The 8469-nt window shown below is 32.3% G+C and overlaps 1 non-coding gene across 1 annotated transcript; it reads right to left on the bottom strand.

The window, feature by feature from the left end:
- Positions 1 to 6228: 6228 nt before the first annotated feature.
- Positions 6229 to 6309, bottom strand: TRNAL-CAG (transfer RNA leucine (anticodon CAG)). Its single transcript has one exon. It is a non-coding gene; the product is annotated as a tRNA-Leu (tRNA).
- Positions 6310 to 8469: the final 2160 nt, after the last annotated feature.

Consider the following 8469-nt stretch of genomic DNA (forward strand, 5'->3'; position numbering starts at 1 on the left):
TTATCAGCTTGCAATTTGGCATTTGTAATTATTCGTTTACAAGCACATTTTCTTGATTATATAATCAAAATTATTTATTTTGACAATACTGATGAATTTATATATCAAGCCTTTAATATTGCATATTAGTTGAAATAACTATTAAACAACCTGTTACTTATATTTATACACAAAATTGTCTAGCAGAATTGTTTATTAAACACTTCCAACTAATTGCAAGACCATTACTTATGAAATTCAAACTCCCAATGTCTGTTTGGGGGCATGCCATTTTGGATGCAGCAGCATTTGTATGCATCAAGCCAAACAAATTATTATAAATTCTTTCTATACAATTGGTTCATGGTCAAGAGTAAAATATTTTTCATCTAAGAATTTTTTAATGTGCGGTATATATTTCAATTGCTCTACCACAACACACAAAGATGGGTCCTCAAAGGAGGTTAGGAATATATGTTGAATACAAATCTCTATTTGTAATTAAATATTTAGAATTATCAATAAGAGATTTATTCATAAAAAAGTTTATCAGTTGTCATATTGATGAAACAATTTTTTCAATATTAGGGAAAAAAAATAAGCAGCCGGAAAAGGAAACTTCTTAGAATAAATTATCATTATCTAGTTTTGATCCTCCCACAAATCAATATGAAATTGAAGTTCAAAAGATAATTCTTTTACAAAATATAATAAATTAGTAACTAGACGTATTTACTAACCTAAAGAGAATAATTAAATCTTATAAACCAACTACAAAATGCTCCTATTAACATTGATGTCCCTGTAGGACAAAGCATGCTAGAAGCATGTAGACCAAACGGTTTCTAATATAAAATCCTAAAAAAAAGAGAGTAAATATTCAAGATAATCAGAAAGATGAAATACAAACTCTAGAAGAGACCCCTGACATAATTGATAAAATTTCAAAAGAAATTAAGGTATCTAAAATCATTAAAAATAAAGAGATCTTAATCAATTATGTATGACAAGAAAAGATGGAACCGGTAAATAAACGTCAATGATATTTTGTGTATAACATATAGTTCAATATTATGAAAGAAAAATGAGGATATTAAACTTATATTTATTGAAGAATGTATACATAAAAATGATTGGCCAATGTGGAAAGACCTAATCAAAGTGAAATTGAATTCACTTGCAAAACATGAAGTTTTTTTACCTATAGTACGTAAACCAAATAATGTTAAACCAATGGAATATAAATGGGTATTTGTATGAATATGAAATGAGAAAATTGAGATTATGAGATATAAAGTACGGCTTGTTGCACTAGGTTTTATCTAAAAATCTAGTATTAAATATGAAGAGATATATTATCTGTGATGGATGAAATTACAATTTTATATTATCTAGTCTAGCAATAGATGAGAAGATTGAAATACATTTAATGAATGTAGCTATATCTTATTTGTATGATATCGATATCTATATGAAAAATTCTAAAGGATTTAAGTTGCTTGAAGCACAAAATTTGAATTATTAGGAGATTTTCGATCAAATTAAATAAATCTTTATATGGATTATAGCAATCCAGATACTTATAGTATAATTGTCGTAGTAAATATTTGTTGAAAGAAAGCTATAAAAATGATCCTATATGGCCATGTGTTTTTATAAAAAGATTCATATATGAATTTGTGATAATTGTTTTTTATATTGATGACTTGAACATTATTGAAACTCTTAAAGAGTTATTAAAAGTCGTGGATTATTTAAAGAAAAATTTGAGATGAAAGACCTTCAAAAAATAAAGTTTTGTTTGGATCTATAGATTGTACACTTGACAAATAAAATTTTTGTCCATCGATCTAATTATATAGCAAAAGTGCTAAAATGATTTTATATGGAGAAAGCATATCCATTGAGTTCATCAATGGTTGTAAGGTCATGAGATATGAAAAAAGACCCTTTCTGATCTCGTAAGAATAATAAAGAACTTCTAGGTCTTAAAATACCATATCTTATTGAAATTGGAGCACTAATGTATCTTGCTAGTAATACATAACGTGATATATCATTTTCTATGAATTTATTAGTAAGATATAGTTCTTCACCAACTCGAAGACAGTGGAATGGAATTAAACATATACTTCAATATCTCCGAGGAGGGATATGGGATTACATTATTCAATTGCATCAAAATAAAATTTAATTGGTTATGTAGATGTAGGATATTTATCTAATCAACACAAAGCTTGATCCTAGATATGTTTCTTAATTATATGTGGAGGTAAGACTATTTTATGGTGTTTTGTAAAACAAACTATAATTGCTACTTCTTCTAACTATACAGAAATTTTAGCAACTCAACTCATGAGCAAGTTATGAACGTGTCTGGTTAAAATCTGTAACTCAACATATTCAAGAAACGTGTGGTTTGTCAACTAAGAAAGAATTTCCAATAACATTATTTAAGGATAATACTGGTTACATAGTATAGTTAAAGAAAAGATATATTAAGAGCGATAGAAATAAACATATTTTACCAAAATTCTTCTTTACTCATGATCCCCAAGAAAAGAGTGAAATTAGTGTTCAACAAATTTAGTCAAATGGCAATCTAACAAATTTGTTTACTAAAGCCCTTCCTATTACAACATTTGAAAAGTTGGTACAAAAGATTTAGATACGCCGTTTTAAAGATTTTAAATAATACAGTCATCAAGAAGAGTAAAATACATATTATATTTTTTTCCTTCATCAAGGTTTTTCCCACTGGGTTTTTTTTTTGTAAGGGTTTTAATGAGGCAGTATTTCAAAATTGTATTCTTGAAAAGAATTAAATATTTTTTTTCCTTCACTCGGATTTTTTCCCATGAGGTTTTTTTTCTTATAAGGTTTTAATAAGGCATATTCTTAATACAATGGATACTCAAGGGGGAGTGTTATGAATATTTTTGTGAATATCCATTTATACCATATATATCTAAATTTGGATGTAAATTAGATTTAATGAATATTAGGATTTAATCCATCTAATCCCTTAGTATTATTTTTATCTTGTAAATTCAACCTAAATAAGAGGTTATTAGCCTATAAATAACCCTTTCACTTCATTTTTAAATACACACTTAAATAAGATCTTCTTACTCCTTGTAAATACATTTTTTCCCTCAAAATTCTTTCCTTTATATTTCTTTTATAGTTATTCTTTCATATTTATTTCATAACAAAATGTTATATTTTTATATTTAACACATATCTATTATGCGATGTGATGAAATTTATTCCATCTCATGAACGTCACATGATAATCTCATCTTATTTGGCAAAAGATTAAATATTAATTCAATTAAAATTTTTCGTCCAAATAAGAGTTCAATTTTATGTAAGTAACAAATAATTGGCTCAATTGATTGAAACAATAAGGGATATAACTATAAATACAATTAAAAAATATAACTATACAATAAATTGGAGTATGAAATTTAATGAATAACGAAGGATAGCATCAGCATTCTTACATATGTAGAGCTAACATCACTTGTTATACTTTGGAATTATGTAATACAGCTAGATACCAAGTGATTTGCATTTTTCATGTACTTTCTTTTATTATTAGGGAAGTAAAAGAAAGGAAAAATTGTTGGATTCAAAATATTATATGATTTACTTCAAAAAAATATTTTAGATGACAAAATGTTTAATTTTTCTTTTTGTATACTATGTATATTGTAAATGTTGTTATATTTTAATTATTTCTGTTTTTTTAAAATTTTATTATTATACTGTATAATAACCTTTCAAAAAAATAAAGAACAAAAATATCAATCAAATAAAATTATAAATATTTGCATAAAATATTAAGGTGACGAACCTGTATTTTAAAAAAATTAATCAGGTTAAGTAGTAAGGTGTTGATCTTTGTTTCTTAAGGGTTCTCAAGATCTATAATTTTTTTTTTTTGTAAAAAAGTACCCGCAATATAATTCAAAATTAGGGATTATGGTCAAATTTGTCACTTTATTACGAATTTATATAGAATTTTGTTACTATACTTCAATTTTATTGAATGTACACCATTATATTTTTAATTTTTTCTATTTTGGATAAAAGGAACAAAATCGACGGAAAGTTGCCTCTTACATTAACAAAATATTTCATAAAATATTTCAATTTTGTTATTTTTTAATCCAAAAATTAATAAAATTAAAAATATATAACCCTAAAATTTTATAAAGTACAATGACAAAATTCAATATTAAATTATAATATAGTGACGTCAATTTCCTTGCAATTATAATTTCTCATTAAATCTCTGTCTCACGTTTACTTCTGAACCTAAGTGACAAATTTAGAAATTAAAACTCATTTATGTGTTAAATGACCCTTTAAAAAGTTAACATGTATAGATATTACAATTGGAGAAGCAAAACGACTTTAACAGCAAGCACAGCTCATTTCATTTAAAAAAGTTATTAGTTTAATATATTCAAGCTTCACTCCATTATTGAACCTAATATATAAATAAAGTTGATTTAATCCAGTCAAGTTTAATTGGAGCACTTGTGAAATCCAAATATCTAACATGTGAAAGGCATTCAGGACATATTCCAAGCTTACCAAGTAAAAAGAAGGAAAAAGAAGAAAGCAAGCCATCTGTCGGTGACTTGATTGGTTCATGGCAAAATTGACTAAATAAATTAAAGGCTTACAAAGCAAGCTGTTTCAGCAATTTCCAAAAGCAACAGATGCAGTAGATTATGTTGTTTCCATCTTGGCTAAGAGTTATCTCATCGTCATCCTTGCAAAGATTCATTGCTTCGCCATGGCCTTCTGTTTTTGAGCCATCGTGGGGCTTTGATACGTGGTTGATGACCCTTGATATCGAAGCTGCAACAACTTGGAATTAGATGCTGATCAGAAAAATGGAAAGCAAGTTCTTCCTTAGAGATAAAGAAAAGGTAAAAAACGTCAATCGCAAACATAATCACCCCAAGGCAAGTCCTGGTGCTTGTTGTTCTTCTTGTGGTTCATCCAAGGAACATAATTCCAGATGCCATGACAGTTTAATAGAGTTTGCTTGCAGTGCTTGTTTCTTCTGTGTTTTTTGCCCTCTTTCGATTGTTTGGTGTTGTGCCAAGTTGCCATGTAAGATTGGATGGCGCACTGCACGGTATGCAATCAATTGGGCTTGTTGCGGATCAGATAAGAAGGTTTTTGTAGAATACTCTTCATTTTCTGACATTGATTTGGATGATCTGACGAGTAAATCACCTAACAACTCCTCTTATCCTTTCAATTCTGCGAGGAGTAGGACTAGCCATAGGACTAATGACTCACGGCGTAACTGGTGTTCCTGTTGCAGCTATACATAATCATAGTTTGCCTGTTGTTGATATACTAATTTTTTTGTGGCATAAAATCAGTTGAATCTCAAAACAAATAGATATGCGCCTTCCTGTTCTCTTCTCCTGCCTGGTATGGGGTGTGGGTCTTGTCCTTAGTTTTGAAAAGGTTGTAAACGTTTAACATATGCTTTGATGCTGCTGTCTTGATCACCATTCCTTCATACTGTGGTTGGGTTCTGGAGAAAAGGAAAGGAAGGACTGGAGAGGGAGAAGAAGGTAAGAAACCGACTTTTCGAGTTAAGGAGGATTTTACAGATTACTTGTCTGCGTTTTCATTACCAAATATTGGAAGAAAATCCAGTTGCCTTAAAAAATCCAAAAGTCCAGATGAACTGCAATTCTGCAACTTCCCCCTGTTTTCTCGACCCCATCCCCTCCCTTGCAATAAAACTTGAAGTCTGCAAGGACCTAAGTTGTGTCCCTGGAAGTTGCAGATTTATAAGTCAAGCACTTGAAATCGGATCATCCATGTTGTGGAGATCTTCTAGATGGATAATATATTTTAGTGGTCTAGCTCCTGAGCCTTGAGACTGGTTGATCAACAACACTGGCTTTCCTTAAGATCTATCTTCCTTGTAGTAAATCTTGCTGATCAACCGATTAATGTTGTAAGGGGATCCTCAACGCAAAGATATGCTCCATTTTTGAGTAAAACCGAAATTAATCTTCCAACGGCAGATACCACGCTGCCTCTGTCAAGTCATTTGGGAAAGCAAAATATATGGTAAAGACAGGTACCACGCAACCTTTGTCAAGTCATTTGGGAAAGCAAGAATATATGGTAAAGACAGTACCACGCAACCCTTGTTAAGTCATTTGGGAAAGCAAGAATATATGGTAAAGATAGCTAAAATGCTGTCAAGAATGGGATTCGAACCCATGCCCTTTCGGACCAGTACCTGAAACTGGCGCCTTAGACCAACTCGGCCATCTTGACTTTCTGGTCCATAAATGGAAAACTGATCTATTTAGAGTTGTATTTTAGATTCCCACATATATCTTACGCGCGTAAACGTTCGGGCCTCGCTTGCATTGTCAGAATGCGTAAAAAATTTGGGCTAATCACAAACAAAAGTTAATGCCATAGAGTCAAGAAGGCACCAATTTAGAGTGTTACATTTCTAGCTAGAAAAGAAAGAGAGAGGAGGATGATAGTAAGCAGGAACCAGAAGCAAGTAGACTGTTACAGATTTTGGGAGTTAAAGACCAGACAATCAAATCGGAAGACATAGGGTTCAGTCAGGCTATCCCACAACAGCCTCTGCAGCAGCCATGGTAGCCTTAGGTTGGAACATTAGGTGGATAGGTGAGGCCCCAACACTATTCCATTGTAATGGACTGATCCAACGGTTCAAACCCAACTTTTATAACAGGCAACGGGTATGGGATCAGTTACAAGCTTTTGCTGCAAATTTATCCGAAAATGGTTGTTGGGTGGTTCTTCGTGACCCCAATCAAGTCCAAAAGGCCAAAGATAAAAATTCTTTTAAAGATCAGACATTGCTAGGTGCCAATAATTTGAGAGAATGCATTTAACACCTTCAATCTCACTGAAATCCCTCCAAAGGGCCAACATCTGACTTGGACCAACGACAAGGATGGGCTGGATCTAGTTTGGAAAAAGACTTGATGGAGCTTTTGCCAACCCCTTCATGGATAAGGAGGTTTGATAATGCCTTCCTCCTTAATCTACGGGTTTCCTTTTCTAATCATGGTGCCGTAGTACTGTTCACTGAAGAACAGAAACCCTTTAGAAGAACACCGTACAGGTTTGAAGCCATGTAGATCACGCATCCACAATGCAAAGAAATTATCAATAATGTAGAGTAAAATCATGTACCGGAACCTCCACCTTTGACCTTATTCAGAAGCTTATAAGGGCCAAAAATGACCTGTAAAGATGGAAAAGAGGTGTTTGGAAATCTTAGGGAAAGAAGAAAGCTGCTCCAACAGGACTTAGCATTGTTTCACCAAAAGCTGGATTCTCAAAAAGCATGCAAGACAGAAAAGGACTTAAAGGGTTCAACTGGAATTGTTAGCTGTTCAAGAGCAATTTTTGGATGCAGAAATCAAGACTTAACTGGATCATTCAAGGGAAGAGGAACACAAAGTTTTACCACAAGGCCACACCTCAAAAGAAGGATTAGAAATAAAAACCACAAGAATCTCCACTAAAAGGGATAACCAGGTCTCGGGTGAACAAATTCTGGTGAAGGCCTTCTAAGCCTATCACAAGGATCTATTAACCAAAGCAGAGGCCTTGCTTGAAAGACCATTTGAGGCCAAGGAAGTCAAAGCTGGTGCTTTTCAGATTCGCCCCATGAAAGCTCCAGGCATTGAAGGCAAACCAAGTATTTTTTTATATAAAATTGTGCGAAATCCTGGGAGCCCTTACTACTGCCTCATCTTTTTATTTCTTAAACGCAGGTCACATGCGTAAATGCTTAAACAAGACACTTATTACCCTTAATCCCTAAAATTTGGAATCCTACAAAGTCATTGATTTTAGGCCATTAGTTTATGTAATGTTGTAAGAACTTTTGTCAATGGACTGGTGACCAATTATGGAAGACCTAATCGTCCCTTTCCCGAATGCTTTCCTCAAAGGAGATAACTTTGTGGCTTGTCTATGAAACAGTTCTAAAGGTCATATTTTATGGATTAAATTCACCTCATTCTTGGAGATAACTCCATCTGTGAATTGAATTCGATGGAAAACTTGAGCCGCTTAAATGTTGTAGAACAGTTAGATATATATCCCCCATTCATTACAATATGCTAATTAGATCATAGTAGCACTTTCTCCATCTCTCAGGAAGGTTGAGATGTGGCCCAAAATTAGAAAACAGGGAACCGAGAAATATGCATATGCTTTGTTGATTTGCAGGATTACTGAAAGAGAGATCGAACTCTCTAGCTTGATCTGATCGGTATGGTAATTGTTCATATCAATTAATTAGAGAGGTGAAGAAGTAACATGCAGCATGCTGTTCCCTGCACTCTAGGAAATTAATGACGAGTTATAGCAGCTCACATCAAGTATAGTGAGATCATTTAGTCACTACACACTCAAAATTAGAATGTCCCTTAACCCCGG

Source organism: Theobroma umbraticum, unplaced genomic scaffold (genome assembly GCF_002168275.2).
Source record: "Theobroma umbraticum cultivar Fairchild unplaced genomic scaffold, ASM216827v3 scaffold_146.0, whole genome shotgun sequence".
Classification (NCBI taxonomy): Eukaryota; Viridiplantae; Streptophyta; class Magnoliopsida; order Malvales; family Malvaceae; genus Theobroma; species Theobroma umbraticum.